This window comes from Tyto alba, unplaced genomic scaffold (genome assembly GCF_018691265.1).
Source record: "Tyto alba isolate M040663 unplaced genomic scaffold, T.alba_DEE_v4.0 Super-Scaffold_7, whole genome shotgun sequence".
Lineage (NCBI taxonomy): Eukaryota > Metazoa > Chordata > Aves > Strigiformes > Tytonidae > Tyto > Tyto alba.
Genome location: NW_024881328.1, coordinates 31244654 through 31267770, shown reverse-complemented (window position 1 = coordinate 31267770; position 23117 = coordinate 31244654). Strand labels below are relative to the sequence as shown.

Here is a 23117-nt window from a genome sequence, read left to right as displayed (position 1 = left end):
TAGTACTGTGAAACTGCTGAGAAGCAGTCCAAGAGGACGTGGTGTTACTGATGTAACTGAAGCTTTGGAGTCTGTCGGCCTTGTGGAAGCAGTGGGTGTTTGAAGAAGCAAAGAGACAGAACAATTGCATAGGGAGATATTTTATCACTTTTGCATTCACTTGGTTCCTGTTCCATCTTTAGTCCCAACAGTAATCAAATGGCACAAGATACAAACCCATATTGTGCGTGACTGTGTTCTTCCCCTTCGGATACAATGATTTTACAAAGGTTGTGTTGTGACATCCCTCTGGATTACTGCAGCTCATTATCTGATTTTAGCGTATGATGCGTCAGATTTCAAGGTCTTTTTCATGACAGGTCACCAGCTGCTGGAGCTTCAATATCAACTGGATCTCAGTTAAAAAATCTTTAAAGAAAGGGGGAGCAGTATTTTTAGCCCAGGTCATTCCAGTGGTCTGGTCTGCAGGGAATTTTCACAGACTGAGTAGAATAACAGATTGCAGTGCCAGGATGGAGACAGGAAGGTAGCAAGAGAGCAAGAAATCATTCAGGCACCTTTACTGCCAAAGTTACTACATTGTACAGTTACACCTGGAGTACCTCATAATCTTTGTCATACACAGTGAGGTTTATAAATTCTTTTCTTATTTTGCAGATGGGAAACCGAGGCCCAGAGAAATTAAATGAGTTGCCTGTGGTCACATCAGAAACATGACCGTGGTTGTATATGAAATATTGTGAAGTGAGGATTTAATGCAAAATCCAAAGTCAGTGCTCTGACCAAGCCATCTCACTTCTAATATAGCCCAAAGTTTCCAGCTGGGATGTTTAATTGTTGTTGATTATCATTTTACCTTTATCAGTGAATAACCTCTACAGAGGAACTGAAAACTGCAACATGTGTTGACCATAAGGTTCGTACTGCTATTTGGCATAAACAGAAGATGAGAACTGAACTCTGGGCAGCCGGTGTCTTCTTTTTGAAAATGTAGGCTCAGCATACAGCCAAATATACTGCAAGTCAGTGCAGATTTGCACATTTTCTGCAAAAATTATAAAGCTGGTGGAGTAATGCTAAAACTCCTTCAACACTGGGGTAGAATCTGGGGTACAATCTGTGGCACCTTGTCTGGAGACCAGCTTCCAGATATTGGCCCTTTATTCCCTAGAAAAAAGTTGGCAGATGTTGCATCAATCTCTGTATGAAGGTCTCCTGTTTCCTTCAGATTTGAGGCAGCCATTCATGATCCTCATTGCAGAATATTCATGCTCCCTTCTATGTTCCCATACGGGCCTCTGCTTTCAGTTGCTGTGGATGGCACTTTCCTTGTACCAGCTTTTGCATGCACCTGCAGGCTTCCCAAAGCTGTTATTCCTTCTCTATTTGTTTACAACTCAGCCTAGTAATTAGTGTTTTCCTCACTTATGTTTAGTACCCAGACAACTCACCCTCAAAACTGTCCAAATACGCTATTTCTCACCAACAGTGGTGGGTAGAAAAACAAAACAAAACAAAACAGGAATTAATTTCAGTGTATATGGGATACAAAAATTTTATTGTAAAATTCATAAAAAGCACACCTCTTAATTTTTGTTTAATTTTCTAAATAGAATTACAGTTCATCTTAAATAAAATGTAAGTCACTATTTTTTAAAAAGTTAAAAGTAAAGCTATAGAATGTAGTTGCAGCTCAGGTTTTTCTTCTCATTACACTGACACACAAAAACCTAAGCTATTTCTGGCTGTTCTTATTTTTAGATTGTTCTTCATATACCATCTACCATCATTGAAATTAATGAGAAAATAAAAGGAGTGACCTTTGGCTGAGCACATACAGTTTATGCATGAGCTAAACAGCAGGATCCTTTTTCATTCTTCTTTTTCCCACATTCTCTTTCTCCCTGCTCTCCCCCATCCAAATATAATTTGTAAAGCCTTTAGAGCCTTTCATCCTGTGTGTTTCCACTGTGTTCCTTTAGATGAGTCTTAGGTCCATGATTCACATCTATTCTCTTGTGCTGAAAGGTCAGTGGCACCCTTGTTTTATGAATATAATGCACCTTTCTCTGGAACTTTAGAATCGTTTCCAAAACTCCCAGGCAAAATTCATACAGCTCAGGGTGCAGATAAATGTCAGCAGTACTATAAAGAGCACTCTAAAGAACACAAATACAAGTCTGGACATTCAAAGTTACGTTGTTTAAAATAAACTAGCATTTACAGAAGTTCTGAATAGTTTTGAAGACATGATTCCAAATGAAATGTTAATTCTGAACCTGTGGCCTCACCAAAACATTGAATATCTAATTCATGCCTAGCTTTCTGCAGCAAGTGGATGAGTCCATTCAACAGATACTCATTCCGTGAAGCCACTGCAACTGAATAGAGTAGAAATCGCTGGCACGGAGAGCCGTGAGTGGTGAGGTGGTTCTCCAACAGCCCACAAGCCTGCCACAGGGAAACACTGCCAGCTCTTCCTGCTTTGGAGGGTGGGTTGGATACATACTTATTGTAAATCTCACCTTGAATTGTTTTCCATGCTGCAGTTTGGGAAGTTTTGGTTGAAAATAATAAGTGCTGCCTCCAAACCGCGTGTAAAGGTGTAAGAAGTTAATTTGATGGCTGAGGGTAGGGAGTTGGAGTAGAGGTGTGTTATGACCAAAAGAGCCTCCTTCGCGTTAGCAGGAAACGAGGTATGCAACGATTTTGAGAGGAAATGCTATGATTTTCCAATACTTGTGGCTCATATTGTTAACAAAAATTAGAAGTGGTATGTGTTTGGGTTAAGGGAAATGCTGATGATGGTTTAAGACACCAATATTGATAGTAAATCCAGATTACAGTTGTCTATGGAAAATTTGCTCTGAATTTTTTAGGTCCAAGCATATAGTTGTACCTCCACATTCTGGTGTTTAAATTTAAGAGGGCAGTTATGTACTGCTTCTTTAGCTTTGTGTTAACAACCCCGACTACGTCTTTCCTTTGGAGCTTTAATGCAGTGTTTTAAAACACCGATTACTGAAAAAAAAAACAAAAACCTTGCAGTAAATTTTTATGCTCTGGTTGTTTGCCACGAGCATTCACAGATAGGAAGACTCATGTGCTAGCAAGGGTTGATGCCGCCCGTTTCCTTCTGTTTAGTGAGAAGTTCTTGAATACATGAGGACGAGTGCTGTCGCTGCGCGTCTCGGGCACTTACTGCCCCCAGGCAGGAGCGACGGCCCCGCCGCAGCAGTAAATCATCGCCACCGGGGGCTGCTCTCCGCGCCCCCCCGACCCGCCGGGGAGCCCAGACGCGCGTTGCGCGGCCGCACCCGGGTCGCGGGCCGGGCCGGGCCGGGGCGGCGCTGCCGCCGTTGCTGTGTGGGCGGGAGCCGTTGCGGCCGTTACTGAGGCGGTCCCGCGAGCGAGCGCGCGCGCGCAGGGGAGGGGCGCGAGGCGTGTCCCGTCCCCGCGAGCTGGGCGGCGGAGCCACGGCCGCGCCCCGCTACCGGCCGCCCCGCCGCGCCCCGCCGGCCCTCATCCCGCCTCCCCGGGCCCCGCTGCCGCTGCCGACCAGCCGCTACCAGGTAAGGCGCCGCCCTTGCCCTGCCCTGCTTTCGGCGGCACCCGCGGCGGGCGGAGGAGGCCCCGCCGGGATTTCCCTGAGGAGGGGAGGGGGACGGTTACTGTGGTGCCACCCCACCCGCTGCTCTAAGCCGCCGGGCCGAGCCCCGGCTGTGGGCGGGGGCAGGCGGGACCCTCTCGGCGGCACGGGGACCGCAGCCGGGCCCAGCCTCGGCCCCGGCTCTGCCAGCGCCCGGGAGCCCCTCGGCGCGGCTGGCTCTCTCCCGCCGGTCCCCGGGCGCCGCCGAAGCCGGGCTGGGCTGTTCAAGGCTATTCAGTAACAGCTCCGGTCATAAATGATTAACTGCCCGCCCCGGGAAGAGGGAGCCGGGTCTGCCCGAGCGCAGCCGTTTATCCCTGGGCAGCCTTCGCGGCCGGAGGCGCTGAGCCCGCCGTGCGTTTCTGCGTGGGCTGTGGAACGCTGCTGCGAGCGCACCCTGAGGTAGGGGGGGGGGACGGAGGTTGCTGTGCCCCAGCTACGGGTTCTGCCCGAGTCCACCCGTTTGAGGGTTTGTTTTACGTGCGCCAAGGTAGAAGACTGCTAAGGTGGGGTGTGTGTGTGTGTTTTGGTGTTTTTTTGTTTGTTTGTTTTGTTTTTTCAACATTCTTTGTCTTTTTACTAAGCCTGAAAAATTTCATCATTAGGTGTGGAATTTGTTGATAAGCAGTGGCAGCTGGCAATATTCTTTTATTCTCTAGCAGAATGCAATGCTTCCTTTGTTGAGTTGTAAATGAATAGTGTAAGCTACTTCCCCACCCTCAGCCTCACTATCCTGAGACGTGAATCACTTGTACTATCAGATTTATTTTCTTTAGGAGAGCTAAGAGGCACAACAGAAGATCCATCTGTTTCATTCCAGGTCGCATTCCCCTGGATTGATTTGGTTGATTCCAGTTTACAAATGTGCTTTAAGGCAACAAATGATCTTCCGTGGAAATTATTTTCTATTAACTTTTAACGTGTATGTGTGAAGCATTTTTCTTCTGTTTATTTGAGCTCCTGATGCAGTCATAAAATATTTTGCAAAATGTGGTGGTTGGGTAAACTAACAGCTTTCTGTCTATAAAGTGGAAAATACTGCTGCATGTAGAATGTTACGGCTAATTTGGAAAGTAGTTGCACTGGCCATGAAAGAAATCCTGGGTGGTAACCTGTTGAATGCCACTAACTGGAGTCTTCAAGCTGCTGTAAGCAGGGCACTTCGCCCTTGCCACAATTGTTTCTGTGAATGTAGTCAAACTGTGTAAACGCAGAAGGATTCCCAGGTCAAAAGAGGTTGATGAATTTTGCGAGGCATCATCACAACCTGCTGGAGCTGAATGGTGCTCCTAGGCTGTGAGTGTTTTCCCACTAATTGTGTTATGGGAGTTGAAGGAGTTTAGCCCTTTATGAGAACAGCAGGATCTGTTAAATGTAATGGGATACTAATCAAGATAAGGCTTATACTGTGGCAGGTGCTGTATAAACATGTAACGAGGTGAGGTCACAACTCTGGGAAATTTACTGTGTAAGAAAGTGTTATGATTAAGCATCCTTCAAAATGTTCTCAGTGTTATCCTTAAGTGAAGAGTCTGTTGTCACAGTCCTTATACCCAGGCAGATGCCTGAGAAGGAGCATGTGCTTAAGAGTTACTGTTTTCTCTGACATGTAGTAATGAGCCTAAAAATTGAACACAACGATCTCCAAATACTTTCTGTGTTGAGGAAGGTTTGTTTCTGAATCTAGATCAGTTACTCTTATCTAGTCCTTCTTGCTAATAGAAATGGAAATGAGGCTATGTCAGGACACCTTCCTGCCATTTCCCAAATTTTAAGGAAATACCTGTACGGATCTGAAATTGGTTCGGGGCTATTTTTAAAGAGAAAGCACAACAAGGTTCCAATGGCCTGCAATGTATTTTATCATTTCTTTCAGTTTTCTTCTAGCAGTGGTGGAAGTACCAAAGCTGTGCTAGTCAGCAGTTTTAGACAACCTGTATTTGCTATTAATTCGCTAAGGCTGTTACATTTGTGTTCCTTTTCATGCCACATGTGTTGACTCTTGTCATTTTAGGGACTGTATTTCCTATTACATTTTCAGGGCCCATGTCTTGGACATCTTTGGACACTGTTAAGTAATGCTAATCATGCAGAATACAAAAACACCCCACAAATCCTCAGTTATTCTCTCAGTACAATTTGGTGTGGTGCTTTACACATCTAAAGGAAAGGTCAAACTCCACTTTCTACTGTGCACTGGAGGATAAAAGTGAAGCTGTGTTAACAGTTTAGAGCAGAAGACCTAGGGGCAGTGAGGCTTTGCAGAAGGATCAAGGGAAGAAAAATAACTTACAGTTAACTGTTAATTATAGTTAACATTAAGGATTTTATTGTCCATGCTACTCTGGGGAAATATGTTTTTCTGCACTGTCCCAGTCCTTCAGTTTCTCTCTTCTTTCTCCTGCCTTTTCCTCCCTTCTCAGATGCTTTACCAGCTTTCTTGAAGTTTTCTGCTTCGTGTACAAAAATGAACAATAATTAAATATTTAATTCTGATAGCAGAGTGCCTTTATTTTAGGCTCGGCACCCTTCCCTGCTAATAGTTGTTTGAAAGCAACACTCTGTAGCACCATTATATCAAATATATCAGGCCCTGAGCTTCATTGAGGTTAGCAGGGGGCTGTGCTGTTCACATCTCTTCGTCCTGTTTGGTTTTGAGCATGTTTTGCTTCAAGAAGATGTTGCAGCGTTGTTTTATCTCTACTTTGCATTTGCAAGAATCTCTTTACAGTGCTGAGGGCTACGGGCTCATGTTTTACAGAGTGGGAGATGATGGGGTGTATAGTTACCTTGGGGATATATTTGGCATGGCAGGACTTCTACTTCCGATATGTATCTGAAAGTGGCATCCTGGGTGATTCCAGCAGCAAGATTTTGGCCCCAGTAGTGCTGTCGTGTAACATGCCAAAGACCGGCTCCTTGCCTGGTATAATTTGATAGGGCGGTCAGAAGAGCTGAATCCAGCTGGCACCTTGACCAATGGTGTGTGCAAAATATGTTGCTTGACTTCAGGAGGGGTTGTGGAAGCGCAAGGAATATAAATTCCAGGATGTGGCAAGAAGCTGGAGAATGAAAACTGACATTTTTTGACTGTTCAGTTTCGTAATACATGAGTGGAACAGACAGGTGAAGAGGGCAAGTCTGACAGCTGTGAATTTTGTTTCTGAATTAAAGTGCAGTAATTCCCTACTTCTGGATACAGATTAGAAGAAATCTGGTTTTGCTTATTAGCCCTCACTGTCCTTCCTGCTGAAAGTTTGTCCATGTGAGACTTGTTTAGAAACTCTGTAATGAAATCATGTGTGCAAATCCCATTTTGGGTATGTGTACATTTGTGTGTAAAACCTGAGAACTGAAAATGTGATTGGGGCGGGTGGAGAAGTAAAACATTTGTTACTTCTGAGAAGTTGTCAGCAGATGTAATTGACCCTTTTTTGTGAGAGACTTCAGAAACAGACTGCAAAATTAAACAGTCAAATGCTGCTTCCTCAGTATAAAAAATATCTTCTATTGAATAGGCCACCATGTACTTTATGGGTGATGGCAAATTTGTTCAATTACTAAAGTGATTATTAAGCAACAGTGGCAATGTTTTCACTTACTATCCCAATGCAATTATGCTTTTACTAGATCTTGTACCAAAAAAGTTTCTCATGATTTTCTGTTTAGACAAGGCAAATAGTGCTGCAGACCCTAATTAGGGTTTTGGAATAAAGTCAAAACTCTGATTGTGTTTTAAACTTCTCATGTAAAACAACAATAATATAGAATGCTTGCCCATCTTTTTGTAATACAAAAGAGATTTATCTAAAAATGTGCTCTGCATATACATAATAGGAAAGGGTTGTAGCATAACATTTTCAGAGCCTGTTCTTTTCTTGGTTTGCTCTTAACTGAAGCTATACAGTTTCTTCAAAAACCATGAGTTACAAATGAATCTGCAATACTTGGTGACTCCTTGTCCTTTTCCTTCAGACAAAAGGCCCTTTCAATCCATTGTGGAACAGTCACCGATTTTCATGTGGTCATTCAAGAAAAGGATAGTGATTGGCCTTCATAATAGGCCTTTCAGTATTCTCTGTAGTGGTTTGCTGACTGAGAAAAAAATGCCTATGGCTGTGTACTCTGCCCAGTGTTTAAATTACTGATGAATCTAATCTCCCAAGTGTTGAAAAGGTAAGAGTTCAAATGGCAAAGAAGCCTCACCTGTTTCTGAATACCTGTGTAGTACTGCTTGGAGTTGGGGACAGATTTTGGCCTGTTCCAGTACAGTTCTATTTGATGTTCACTGACTGAAGGTCTGTTCTATTTCTTTTTTTTAAGAAGTGGCAACTTAAACCCAGTGGTTCCATGAAGGAAGACTTCTAAGAGGCCTGAAGCAGTTTTATGTTCTGAGTGGTGTTGAGCAATGTTATCTGTTTGTGCTGCTCATGGCCAAGTGGACTGTGGGTATGATTTCTTGGGAGGTGACAATCCTTGAAAGTTGTGAGTGTGTTTTGAGTTAGCATTGAAGAAGCTGCTACCACTGTTGTGTTGACAGCACAGTCTCACTGAGTTGTTATCCTTCTGTGCTGGTAAGGCCAACCTGCCTGCCAGCATTTAAAAACAAACACCCCACATTCAGGGCAGGTAGGCTGATGTTTGTCCTGACTGTATGCAAAATCCATGCAAGGATTTATGGTGTTTGAACCTTATCTGCAACAGCACCAAAAGATAGTGTTTGTTCTATGAGACATTTCTGAATGATGGTACTTCAGGATCCTGGCTGATCTTAGAAACCTGTGCAGAGCTTGCCCTGAAGGATCAGCACTTGAGAGTCCACCTGAGTGCTCTCCTTGGCATGTGGCTTTTATTGCTGCTGAAGACTGATGCAAGCTGGCAGATCAGAACTTAAGGCTTTCTTATTAGTTCAAGTACAACTGCCAAGAAAGAGTATTTTGGCTTTGGATGACTCTAAGCTCAAGCATGTACTGAAATGGTTGTTTCAGATGTAATTGCTTTCTTAGTAATATATAAAACCAGCTTTCAGTATGTACTGTCCTACAGGCATCCAGCTTGTGGCTTCCACTTCTGCACTACACTTAAACTATCTGGTTTTAGTATATAAATTACAGTGCTGTGTATAGTTCTCTGTGTAAAATTAAATGCAATAAAAGCCTTGCACATGCAGTCTGGGTGTGGTGGTACTTCTGAGTGGGAATGTATTCAGAGACTGTAGGTTATACTAGTGGTGGAAAAAATGACAAGTCCCAAAATTTCATCACTGTGGGACTTCTTTTTGTGTTGATGCAGGGAATAACTACCATGTGCAGTAATACTAGCCTGTGCAGAATTGATTTGGTGATCTTTAGGACTCAGTCTGAATGAAACGTTGTCTTTTTTGTAATTCTGTTTTCCAATAATAACTTAATGTTGGCTAGAAATTCTTATGAGTTGTCTGGTTTCTTAAGCTGCTGGCATGAAGTTGTGCTTTGGTGTTAGGATGAGAGCTTGTCATCTTTTCTCTGGAGTTGATGAGGAGAGCACGGCACATGGGTGGAGAGAGGCTTCCCCATCTGTTCCGAATCTCCTGAGGTTTCCTATGCACTCCAGCCACTTTGTTACTAGAGTGAAGGAAGTAAATCTACTTCTCATTAAAATCTTCAAAGAACTTCAGCGTTTCTGCTTCCACAATAGCGAAATTACACTGTGTACAAACACAGTGGAAGCCAGAAAGGATTGGATGATTCATCTGGCCAACAGAGAGGCAGCCAGGTCTGAAACATAAGGAAAGAGCAGCAGAAAGGAGTTGAAAGATCAAGTGTGTGCGATCAGATGCACAGAGCTGTAGCGTGGGGAGGGTAAGAGGTGTGTCTGCCAATGGTGCCCTGAAGCGGTCTGCAGTGTGAGGCAAATACAGATGAACTAGAGCAGCTGCTGTGTAAGAATAGTGCTCAGAGGCTTGCAAAGAGAGCAGAAGATGGTGGTTGGAAGGAGCTCTGGTGAGGGAGGAAGGATGAGGAAGATACCAGGGGCTGGAAGGAGCTCTGTCAGTCAGAAGGCATCAGGCTTTTGACTATGTTTAGATACTTAAGTGGGCATGAAAGCTCATGAGGTGAGGGTGAAGGAGGGGAGTTACAGTACATATCTTCTTTGTGTGGTGGCAATAGAAGATCGGGGCTTCCCTGGCCCTGATGGAGGTTCTCCTCAGGTTTGGTCATTTGGTTAAGGATCTGATGGGCTTGCAGCCGTTCATATGTTACTGATTCAGAACCAGATACTCCTGAGGCTTATGCACACTGAAATCCACAAGTCCAGAGTTTGGCCCATTATTACTGCTTCCTTGTTACTCAATAAAACCAGTTCTCCCTTTATTATATGTTGCTAAAACCATGCATCTGTCTGTAATATCTGTGCTCTTATGCCTCATTGATCTATATATGCCAATTCTTTACCGAATTGCTGTTGGATTGGAAGGTTTTGCAGAAGGCTAGAGAACATGGTTGGCATAAAGTTGATTGCAATAGCTGCACTGATTTTTTTTTTTTTTAATGTGGTAATTATTATTTTATCCTAAAAGAAGTAAATATCCAAACAGTGGTGTGTTGGGGAAGCCTGGAGCTCAGCAGATAATCAGCTTTACATTAGAAAAACTCCAAGTCTCTAATGTTTAACTTTGTGTGAAAGCGGACTGTGGAAAATGTCATAATTTTTCTGGAACATGCTGAAGACAGGAAATCCTCAACATCAGCAGCGTTGCACTTTTGTGATACTGGTGTAAAATCAGTATCTTGCCTTATGATCTTTTGAATATTTATATTAAATTCTCCTTTTGTGTAGTTATTTTTACATTAAATTTACTGGGCTTTTTAATACAGGGTGATTCTAATGGTGTACTATTGGGTCTGCATCACAGCATGGCCTGTAATGTCACAATTTTTTCCTGTCACGAGGGACACAAGCCCTTCACATGTCTGAAATAGGTACAGTCTAGGTCCTCTGCGGCTTAATTTTTAAATAAGTGATATTTCAAACTAAGGTCATGTCAGAGATCTACATGTATTGGAAGTTTTGCAGCGTTTTTGATATGTGTGGGAGTTTGGTTTTATGCCCTTAGTGAAGAATATGGCATGAGAGGCAGCTGTGGAGCAGGCTTCAGCAGTGTACTAGTCCTGTGTTTATGTAGTGCTCAGACCTGAAAATCTGGCAGTTCTGTGAGAGGGTTCACAGTCCACATAGTGTTTTGGGATGAAGGATAGGTAGTCTGTAATGTGTTGTGTTTTACTTTATAGTAAGAGAGTAAGCCTGTCACTGAAATCGGGAATGAAAACTCCTTAACACTGGGGTTAGCATTAACGAGCAGGCATTACTTTATTCTGACAGGGGCATGAGGGAATCATTCCACCTAACATACCCACCGTATGTTACAATAGCCAAAGTTTTTATTGCTGTTAAATATTTATCAAATTTCCTATAACTTATTATAATATTTACATGTTATTACGCATGTGGTTTGCTTCGGGGGGGGGGGGGGCGGGGCTTCCATGGGGGGTCGTTGGTGATCTCTATCAGTCTCTGATGGTCTTTGGAGAGAAGCCTTTCTTGAACTTTGCACTTTTGTATTGGCCTTTCTTTGGTTAATGTCTGCACTTTATTATCTCCTGACTAGCTCGAGCTAGTTCTTTATTTTTCAGAGGGCCTTAATCTCCAAGGACAGAGGCTTCTGATTAGGAGTCTCTCAATTTATGCATGGAGTCTCCCAATTTATGCATTTTCCAGGAGGTGGTTATCACGCTTGCCTAGCTCAAGGACCTTTTTGCAACAGACAACATGTTGCAGGTGTTCAACTGATTGCTTAAGTTCGTATGCTACCCTATACATTTTTTTTTCCTTCACCGATTTTCCAACAAGCCTACAAAATCAAGGAAGTTCTGAGAAAGGGCAGGCATTTGACAGTCTGGAAAGTCACTTTTCTGTTGTGTAATCTGGCAACAGATGGTCATGTATGTAAATTCATCCATTGCCCTGCCATCACTTGACAAAGAATGATGGGTTGCCTTTCTCTGTGCTAACAGAATGAGTTCCCATGTTAGTATTTTAACACGCAATTCCATTCTCTTAAGTTACACTGTATCCAACCCTGATTATTTTGCACATTACTCTATAGATGAGGAAAGGTTGGAAACTTCTAATTGCCTTCCTGGTGGTGGATTTTCAGAGATCTTGAGTGGTGAAAGTTCTAATTGGAACTGTGTGCAGTCAGATCCTCCGAGAATCAGGCTGTAGGTGAATGGTGGTACCTTCCAAAGCATTTTAATGAGAATTGTCAAAGAGCAAAATCAGCTTTATTAAGCTATAACAAAGGGCTTGTTAAATGAAAGAGTGATCATCTTGCAGTTGCAAGGTCTATTAAAGTGCAAAAAGGTTAGTTATTACCATTGTTGCATCATATAAAAGGAATGAAGCAATGTAGATGCAATCATTAATTAAACTGAATAGCGCACCTTTAACTATCATTCACTATTTTAAGTGAATAATACCCTCTTCCTTCTGGAGAGCTGCTCAGCTTGATATTAAAGATTCTTTTTATGTAAATTAAAAAAGAAAAACCTCAAGGTTGTTGTTACTTATGACAGAAAACAGATATTTTGTATCGTGGTATAGTGTTCATTCTGGGACTCTCAGTCTCTACATCTTCACTGTGCTGCCTGCGGAGTCAGAGCCCAGCTCTTCAGAAGTGGTTTGATAGAGGGAAGTGGTCAGGCAGCACGATAGCAAGGGCTGGATCTTTGCAGTGCCAAAAGACCCGGGCAAGGGCAACTCATTTTGAAACGCTGGGCTGTGCAGCAGGAGCGTGGAGAAGGTGCTTCCCCCACGGCGTGTGGGAGCGGGGCTGTGGCAGAGCCATCCCTGCTGCGGGCCTTTGGCAGCCGCCGGAGCTGGCGCCCGCTGGCACCCGCCGCTTGTCGGGACGGCTCTCGCCGAGTGTGCTGGTTTTGGTGGATTTCGTCTTTAAATGCATTTGATACCAGACTCCATATAAGGCTTTGCCTTTTGCTAGTTTAGGATTTTTCTGGGAGGGACCTCACGAGCTGTTACACGCTACGTTTTTGAATGTTTTCAGATTGCAGTACTAGCCACCGAAAGGAGATTTGGGAAGGAATCTGCTGTTAATTGAAAGGAAAAATACAGGGATACGAAGGCTCTTGAGCAGCAGATGATCTCCTCAAGATATAGGCCATAAATTACTAGCCCTCTGTGTTCATACAGATATAGAAGTGTAGCTGTTCATGGACTGAAGTTAAAAAAACAAAAAAGGAAACAAAATGAAACGAAAACCCCAACAAAAAGACACACACCAAAAGTAAACAAATAAACTGTGTGTAGTTAAAAGAAACATCCAAAAAGCAGTCAGGTGGCAGTGATGGGATGGGAGTATATCAGCCACCCATGTTCAGCATGATCTGAACTGTGCTATGCAAGTTGTTCAGCACATGGAGTACAAGGAATTATAAGAAGTGTATGTCTGATCTGTCTTGTCACACATACAGAGATGAAGATAGTATGATTTACTCTGGTCTGACTCTGTATGCTTTTTTACATGGCAGTTTCAAATTTTCATGCAGCTTCTTCCTTGAAAGAGTCTACCACATTTACCTTCCCACAGCTTGATTCTGCATTAGAAGGAGTTGGGGCCCGACACTTACCTCTTTCTAGCTGTCTCCCCAGGTTGTTTGGAATCCTATTTCCATATTCAGGGTATAGGCTGAAACCTGGAGCTATCCAGGTGTCTATTTGCTTTTGATAAGGATGTAGGATTTCTTTTGTTTTTAAAACAAAATATGAAAAAAATAGATTATGTCAATTTTTGACTCAAAGTGGTTATTAAATCCAGGCTGACAGTTTGTATAAAAATTTGCACTGAAGTTGTGTGAAGTAAATGAGTTCTTGGCTTCTCCTTTCAAGGAATTATAGGAAGAGAACTGCTAATATGGTCCCCTAACCATTACATGTTAACAGCTGTGTGATAATATTCATGGAATTAGTGACATGTAAGCATTCCTCTGTGAGAAACGTAGAGCTTAAGTGTGTTGAACCTCTCTTCACCAAAATGATAGACCATCAGAAGAAAAGTGTTCATACAGAGAGTGAATCTTTGAGAGCTGTTACAAAAATGGCTCTCCAATTCAGTTTCATATGCAACATGTATGTAGAGTAGGGCCAAAGCAACACCTCAACCTCTGAAACTTGCTTGTGTTGCTGATAAATGTTACTTTCTTAGTTTCTCTTGTGGCATTAATTCTGCAGAATTACCATTCTAGTTGTACAGGAATTGATTTGACAGTTTCTAGTTTTCTCTCTTACATAAATCGTGAAAAAATACATGACTGAACAGTGCTCGGTTCTTTTGGTTTAAGTGATATTTATTAAGCAATCTGGATTGCAGGTCCTGCTCAGCTCTGGCTACATGGCCTCTCTCTTCCTGGGTCCCTTGCGGGGGCTTTACTTTGCTGAGGTTTTGAATTATTATTTGATTAATTGTTGGGGGTTTTGTTTGCTTTTTGTCCCCAGTGGCTTTATCCCTTACTGTCCCATGATGATGTAGCAGTCAAATTTAGGTCAAAGTAGTACCCTAAGGAGAGGCTGTTTCAAGGAGTCTTCTCTTAAATGCCAGCCATTTGAGAGGGACCAGCTAGTGGTATTTCTGGTATACTGTTGGACTTTATAATCTAGTGCCAGACTTTATAATAATCTACTTCTGTCTTCAGGCTTTTTAATTTTTTGTAAAATATTATTTTATGTAATAAATTATATAAAATAACTACATACTGACATATTTGGACATCCCTAAAGTTTGAAGGTTTTCCTTAAATTTCTGTCATCTTTTTACTTAACTATGAGGTGTCAGTGCTGAAGGAAAATGGTTTCAGCGGTTTCACGTTTGCTCCTTAGCAGGCTAATGTTACATACTATTTTCTATGATAGTTCACATTTCTTTTTTGTATTTTCAACATGTTTGGTTTTGGGAGTGAGGATGGACAGATTGGCTATGTCAGAAGACTGTACTGAGTTTTTCCTTTATTCTCTCCCTTATGCTAAAAGTTCTGACAATGGTCGTAGGGAATTGAGTAAAAAAATTGGCCTCTAATACAGTGAAGACTGGCTGTTTTGTTTTTATCTGCTACCCTTTTTAAAATATGAGAGATTAAAATAATTGTTTCCCACCTCCCATTCACACATATAAAATGCCTTACCCATATAAAGAAGTGTTTGTAATGCATTAAAAAAATTCTTAGAAAAAAAAATCATGTTTTTTCTCATCTACTTTTACTTTCTCTTTAGAGAAAACATAATTTAAAAAATAATTAAAGCGTATAATGTTTTAAAAGTCTTTAAATAGGAATTTAAATTAAGATTCTAGAAGTCTGCCTTTTTTCTTCCCTTTTTTCTTCTTTCTTCCTTCTCAGCTCATTTCTGGAAATCGCGTGATGCCTCCAGTCAATTCTGCATTCATAGTAGCATGCACCTAACACACCCTTTCTGATCTAGTGGGTCTCATAGTCCTTTAGGTGCATCAGCTCCCTAATCAGATCCTGCTGACAGGAAATAACTCTGAGGAGTGACAGCAGTGGATTTTCAGCCCTGCTTCAGGGCTGGCTTGAATACTCATAGTTCACTGTTAGTATGATTTGTGTTAAATGAGGCATTTCATTATATACGAGGTGCGAAAAGATGGAATAATTTCACTCTTGCTTTGTAATTTGGTAATTCTGCTTTTAATGGCCAGCTGTTACAATGTGCTATAGTCCTGAACATACACCAGAAGTTGCTCGTATGGCTTCTCAAGTTCATTGACTTCAGTAATTCACTAAAAGAAGAGATGTATTTATGTACTAAGGTGTCTGAGATAAAACTTAGTTTTTTACATATTAGTGATCAAGGTGAATGTGTGGTGGTCAGGCAGCATGTGTGTTTGAAATCTGTAGGTGTGGATGTTAAAGTATTTGCTGACATGTGAAAGCTTCAGTTGTTCATACTGAGGACTGGAGTTAAAAGGATGATGTTGAATTGATTTCATGGGTGATGTGAGCAGAGCCTATACCATTCAGGTCCATCTGTGAAAGTCATGGAGATCTTGGAAACAAGAAAGATAGGTTGTAGCCATATTTATTTTTATTGTGCCTCTCCCTGCTTCTACTTAAGTAGCAAAAATCTTAGGAGAGAAAATGGAAAAATAAATAACATAAAGTTTGAAAAGCTAAAACAAACAGAAGTCTGATAGTTTCAAAGCGAAGGCTGGGTTAGAGATGGTAGCTTGGCCATGTTGCATGCACGTAATGTTTTCCATGCAAGTTTCCGTTCATTAAATGTAACGTGTTACTTTTTTTAGTGTACCATAAAATATGCAGACTGTCTTGTGGGTGAGTGGATATTACTGGAACAAACTTTACTCTTGGTATCTCAAAGGTTCTTGGATCAGAGGTGCTAAGTCATAAGTCAGTTGCTGAGGCTCAGTGTCAGCACTAAATACATGTTTGTTCCTAGGAAAGTAAATACAGACAGGAATTCTGAATAAATGATCCATACAGAAGGTGCTCTACCAATAAACTGAAGCAAATTCTGATTTTCTTTAGATAGGGTGTATCTGAGTTCATGGAAGGCTTTTCAGGTTTGCACCAGCACTCACTCACTTTTATCCAAACTCATCAGCAGAAAAGAAAACCAAGCTGTATTTTTGCTTTATTTTAACTAAATTATTTCATAAGTAAAAGACCGACACAAGTGTTTCAGCTGAAGCCCAGACCAAAATATTTTAAGTCATCAGAGGAAACAGTAAGTTCCCATGTGAGAAGTTTGCTTCAAAACTTTGGGGGTTATTCTGTTATTTGTATGTCATTCCCATGAAAAGGCTGCTTTGACGCACAAATTAGTGTTTCATGGAACCTTCTGTCTCAGGACTGTGAGAGCTCTGCATGTTTTCCTTCGAGATGTGAAATGCCACATGGGAATGAGATCTCATTTACACTCAGGACTGAATCTGACCAAGATCCCCTGGGTAATTTTGTTCCTCCTTCCCATTAAAACTTCAAAAGAGGTTAGAGTTACTATTTATGTTTGTAAATTGATTTCATTATTAGTTTTTATTAATTATGATTCCATTCTTAGAATTTGTATGAAACAAGAAAAGTGGCTATTTCCCCATTCTAAATGGAGAGAAATAAGGATTGGAGTTTTATATAAGAATGAATATATCTAATCTCAAGAGCTCTGTACTATAAAACATACTTTATGGTTGTGTTCATCTCGTGTAGGAGCACCAGGAAGGAGAGGAGGGTGCAAAACGGCTTAGTTGGTACCTGGCTGGGAGTTCTCAGTCCTCCATCCTGATGGAGGGAGGTGGAATTGGACTTGAGGATCCCATTGCCGTGGCAGTACTGGACCCTGGGCAAAATGGTTGCTCTCTGAGCAGGACGCAGCCCCTGCTCTGATGGGCGATGCAGAGTGTACATCCCTCTGCTGGGCTCCTTTCCAGTAAGGATTCCCAGGAGATGCTGTCGTCTTCTTTGGACTGTATGTCCACTTACGTTGTTATAAAGGCAGACTCAACACTGTTGTTATGACATGACTTAGTGTTGATGAAAAGGTCTGTTTTTCACGTTCATCGTATGCTGTTTTTTCACAAGCACAGCGAGGGTGGCAGTAGGCCAGGTCCCCTGAAGCCCCCTTGTCTCAGTGTCCCAGTGTAACTTGGATGGAACATCCTTAGATGTGGCCTCTAGTTGGGGCTTTTTGGTGATTTTGATTCTTACTTATTGTAGTGTCCAGTGTCTCATAATTCACAGTAAAATCTGGTATCGACTGGGTATCAGTATCAGGAAAGGTCATAAACTTGTTCCTCAGGATTGAGCTTTTTAATGCACCCTGTAGATTTCACAATATTTGCATATCTGTGAGTTAAGTGCATGTCTGCTATAACTATGCTATGTTGCTTTTGGTACTGATCTTGCTGCCTTACCTGTGATATTTAGCTGCTGTAACACTGCCTACTAAATTGCAGCATAAACTCAGCATCCACAGCCCTGATGCACTATCTACCACACATACTCAGTAGGTACTCTGTCTCCTAAAATAATCCCTCATTCACTTAAAAGCATATGCAGCCAGACATATTTTCCCTGCCTACTGCTTATTTGGATAAGCAAATAACTTAAACTATTTTTAAAAAGCATCTTTTAGATACTTTTCTTTCTCAGAATATGATTATCTCTTGAAATGTATATACAAAAATATATGCATTGGCTTTGTTATTAAGAAAATGTCTATTTTGGTTTTGGAGTAGTTTAAAAAATTGCTTTATAAAGTGCTGAATAAAAAACATTTGACAGAGTGAGGGCACAGCTGATTTTGCTTAGGCATGCAAAATATTAAGTACTACTTCCTTCAGAAGCTTCTGTCCTGTTGGGAGGCTGGAGACAGATTACGTGGAGGATGTGCCAGTTTGAAAATAGTGGTGATTGCACTTGAATTGAAAATTAGGCATTTCAGCTGTCATTAATCGTAGAAGCTGTAAGATGTTTAATTGTTCTGATTTGCTAGAGATGAATGGGAGGATAGTTTTTGCCCAGAAAATGGCATTGTGGATGTTTTTTGGAACTTAGTTACACTTTTTATGATTGCCTTTTAGAATTAATTACAAGGTTATGTTCTGTGTAGATGAACATACTCAAATTCACATGGGTCCACAGTGAATTTTCTAATAAAACTGTGGAGGTTATATTTAACTTGTTGACAGTTATGCCGTCACACATTATTTTTGAGTTCCCCAGCCTCGGTAAGAGGACGCTTTTCTGACAGATTGACCTTTCAGTGTGCAAAAAATGTCAAATAAAACTCACAGTGGACTCTATGAGTGGCAGCAGAATTCAGTTCAGAGGACACAGTTTTTACAGAGACATGGAGAGTCCACAGACTTTACAGATTCTTTTTCTCATTCTTTTTTAGGATCTTACGGCCCCTGAAGTATACAAAAATGGAGATCCTGTGGCTCCTCTAGGCACTGAACATATCCTGGCTCATCAGGGTATCAGCAGTTGTCTTAACTAGGGCTCTCCAGCTTTGTGGTGTTGCTTGGTTACCATCATTCCCACAACTCTCGAATAAAGCAAAGCAAATGTAAAAACCCCCTGGTTTTTCTTTATGGGCTAGGCTATTGTACAGATCCAAACAAAATGGAATTATAGGTTCTCCACAGGTTGTTTAATGATCTTTTTTTTTTCCTCAAGAATTCCACTTGGCTTCTCACAAAGGCTTTCTATTTTAAATATGTTTTTTTCAGTATATTGGACTACTTTTAGGATTCTGCACAAACTCATTAAGTTTTGAAGCTGGAATACCAACTGGAATTAAGGAATAACAAATAATGGCTTGTGTTGTCAGGCAGTCTTGTTAACACCAGCTGGGATACTGCCTTTTCAGGTATACTTTATGTGCATCCCCAGTTCAGGGCAGGGAGAGGGCACAAAGCTTAGCTTGGCATGTGTTAGGGAATATTTTGTTTAGTAATGATAATAATGAAGAATTATTGTAACCATTTGGCTGAGGATCTCCTGTCATTTTGTGAATATTTCCAAATGTAGCTTCAGAATTCCCCTCATGCCCTTAAGGGAACAATTTTGGCATGTGGGCTCATGTGTTGCAGGGTGTTCGGTCTGAGAACTGAATATAGCATGCATGGCTATTCTGTTGTCATCCCTGCTCCACAGAAGAAATCTGCAAGGTGAAAAAGTATCATTTTCTTTATCACCTTCAGGCTGAAAATAGATAACAACTCTGAGACAGTTATTCAACTGATACCTTACAAATAAGTGTAACTTTCTTTTAATGAAGGTAATTCCCAAAATAAGGTTTCCCTGGGAACATGTGGATGAGTTTCTTGATGAACAGAGAGCTCTCCATAAATCTACCAGGGTCATTAACAGTATACCTAGAGCTGGCTACAGAAACCCTCCTACTGTTTCTGAGAGTAGAGAAAAGAAAAATAAAAGGAGGTACCTGTGAGTAAGCCAGAGAGTGAAGAAAAATAAACACATCCAGGTAAGACATTCCCAACTGTGGAAGAAACTATCCCCATGTATCAGAAGTATGGAAAGTGTAGGAAGCAGACCAATTCTTGTAGGAAGTAGAACTTCTGAGTGTTGCCTTATGCACATTGTCTGAAAGCCAGTGCTTTAGTGGGGTCCCCAACTCAGTCCTTTAACCATTTTGGGTTTCCAGGGGGTCCAGTTCTTCTGACAGTGGACTTCTAAGAAAGATTTCTCATCCAGTGAGATACTAGGTGTTTAACTGTCTAGTGTTGAACTTCCAGTGTCATACGGCTCACATATGGCTGTGTTACAAGTCCATTCCAGTTCTGTCTATATAAATTGAATTAGGCCCTTACTGCTTTAAATGGAGGAAATGGTTGACTGGCATTAAGTTAGGAGGAGTAACAGACTGAAATAATGGCAGATAGCTGTTAGGAGAGGAGAGGTGATTACAGACTCTACGTGTGGACTTGTTTTAAAATAATGTATCTATAAAGGGTCTGAGGCCCATCTTCATGTTCTAGCTCACACCAAAATTCCCACACAACCAACAAGAGCTTCACAGGCTAGAAGAACTGGATATTCTAGTCCTTTAAGATGTATAGATCATAGTAAACGCCAGAGTTGGTTTGGTTTTTAAACCATGCTATTTCATGCTGGCTGAAAATGAAGTGGTGCCAGTTGTATGTCTGATTATGTTGCTGGCTTTCTGATGTGAGCACCTTCAAGAATAATTTTTCTTCTTGACCAGACCACACAGCATTAACAGGTTTTCTTCCTCATTGCATCTGTTCTTCATTTAATATAATTCCCTTCTGGACCAGTGTTGAACATGTATCCTCTCCTTTGCCTTACTGTGGTATTATCCCACTTGTGTCACTGTACAGAAATCTGGCATAGGATAAGAGCTGGTCCAATCCTGAAGCTTTTATTTTGTTGTTTCCCAATTCTAAAGTCAACAGATTCTTTTGGTATAAAATCTTTGGCAAATATCAGATGAGGATGGTTTCAGTCAGGGAGCTTATGCTGCTTTATAATTGTAATCATCTTTTGTTATAATAAGAAGTGCATATTGTAAATGTCAATGGGAATTGTCCTCTGAAGGCTGGATCCTGCTGAGTGTCCTTAACACTGCATTCCCTGGCTGGAATTAGAAACTGCAGTGCACAAAATGGAACATTGTGGGTTAGTTAAAAAGGCAGGCAGAGTTTAGCTTTGGAGGATGATGTTGTTAATTGACTGAATACAGAGATGCAAAACAGGAATCTTGGAACTGTGTTGAAGTGTAGCAGTGACAGACAAGGAGCACCCCTCATTTATTTTGACTATCTCTGAACTTACAGTCTGCATTGGGCATAAGGTTGAGACTAAATGTATTAAGGTTTGACCAAGCGTCGAACACATGGAGGACTGCTTTCTGTGTGCTAAATAACTGCATTGGCAATTAGGGAAGTGTGATTGACTCACCAGCTGGGCCAAAATCAAAACCCAAAAAAAGTGCAAAAAAAACAAGTGCCAAAACCCTCAACAAAATCTCACCTTTTTTCATGTGTACCAGCAGACTTCAAATAGTCTCTGCACTCAGTCATGTCAGCATTCGATAGAAGTTTTCCTGCCTGCTGTTGACTTGCTTCTCATCCTAGATCAGTGGCCTCATCAGAAAAATATCCTGGAATGAAAACTAGCTAGTCCATTCTATCCTTGTGTTACCAGTATTCATCCCAGCTCAGCATGCCTCTTATTCCAGTAATAAAACTAGCTTTTCATCTGGGGGGGCGGGAACAAACCCAAAACAAAACCTAGGAAAACTATTCTTAACATTAAATGTGGAAGTGATGGGTAGAGACCTTAGAATTAAATGTGAGCGTTGGACCCTGCAAACTAGCAGAACTGAGGTCTTCCCCTCCTCCTCATGGTAGTCTTTCGTTGAGTTCATGAATATGTAGTGTTGAGTTCAGTTGAATGTTCAGTCCTGCAGTGTGTCTCTGCTTGTATGCAGGCTACTGCAGACAGAATCTTGTGGCTTCTGCTTAGATTTGGAATTCTGTTGGATGATAGCTGTGTTTTAAGTTGGAGTTTTGATTTAGGACTGGAAGACTTTTTTTTACTGCTGGGTCCCACAAAGGTAAGAGCTGATTTAGACACGGTCAAATAACTTCCAGTTAATTTAGGGCTAATCTTTGTCACTGGGCTATACTTAGCACTGTATTTTGGACTGTGTTTAGGGTATGTACTCAGGAATGGAGGGATTGAAGGTTATGTTTATTGTTAGGATTTAGAAGGCTTGTGGGTCTACAGTGCAATTAGCAGATTGCAGTGTTTAGTTTTTTGAGCTCTTCTATGTGACAGGTATATTGTGAAACCTTAGGCTAAGGTTGGGGTCAGGGCTAGGCATCATAAGAGAAGGAGTCAGAGAGCTTGTTTTACTCGTCCAAAGAGTAAAGAAGATTCATACAAGACGAGGACTCTTGTCCAGAGTGTTGTATAGCTCAGGTATAGTTTGATTCTGCTCTTTAGATTCATTAAGGCCCACATCTCTGAATAGATGTTGTGATATAGATTTAATCTCAGTATCTGGTTCTGGTGCTTGTATGTGTCATGTGTCACATTAATACTCGGCTTAGGGAACTATTAAAAAAGGTCAGAGTTCAAGATGGGGATTGATTTAAGTACTTGGTTTATTTCTGTGTTCTCTAGGCCTGTAGAGCTGTTGTGAGCACTGATTCCTGCTGCTTTTTTTTTTTTTTTTTTTTTGGCTTATGTTAGTTTTGGTGCAGTTGTTTGTCGCTGAACTCTGTTTGATGATGTGGTATCTGAAGTTATGCTTCTTTTCTCTTGATACCCTGCAGCAGGTGACAATGGTGTGAAGGTTCTGAGAGTGTGTTTCACATCACTTCCACACACATGGCCTTCATTGGCCGTAGAACTGCCACAGAGAGATGTGGGCCACTGCTTTAAAAATCTCTTCTTATCTAGAGTCACAGCATGTTTTCTATTTCAGGGTCTTTTTTGTTTGAAAATGAAAATCACTTTAAGAATTGACCTTTCATTTTGATGAGAAATTACCTTAAATATTTGCAGACGTTAAGCAACAATATTTTCTTTGATAATACAACAGTGAAATAAATTTCCTTTTAAGTGTTGCACCTTTACTCTTGATTTCCTTTCTCTTCCCTTGAGTCATTATTTCCTGCATAATGTTTTCTTTGATAATATGCCATGAAACATCAACTAAGGGCAAAATGGTGAGTTAGGAAGGTAGTCAAATTACAGAGAGATGTCCCCCAATAATCCTTTTTTTTTTTCTTTTTTTTTCCCCCCAAGGTATTACACCTCATTAGGTCAAACTTGATAGACAGGGTATTGTTTGGAAAGAATAAATCATTACAACAGCTAATAAAACT

The 23117-nt window shown here is 41.2% G+C and overlaps 1 protein-coding gene across 9 annotated transcripts in view; it reads left to right on the top strand.

The window, feature by feature from the left end:
• Positions 1-23117, top strand: part of SPATS2L (spermatogenesis associated serine rich 2 like) — a 102944-nt gene that overhangs the window by 13062 nt on the left and 66765 nt on the right. For 4 of the 9 annotated variants that reach the window (XM_042808544.1, XM_042808546.1, XM_042808545.1 and 1 more), the window contains exon 1: positions 3434-3572. The exons of 1 other annotated variant lie outside the window; for it this stretch is intronic. The gene's annotated coding sequence lies outside the window, so the exon portion shown is untranslated. Of the gene's footprint in view, positions 1-3433; positions 3573-3617; positions 4052-23117 lie in introns of those variants that run through there. 4 more of the 9 variants (XM_033010822.2, XM_033010824.2, XM_033010823.2 and 1 more) reach the window with 2 other exon arrangements.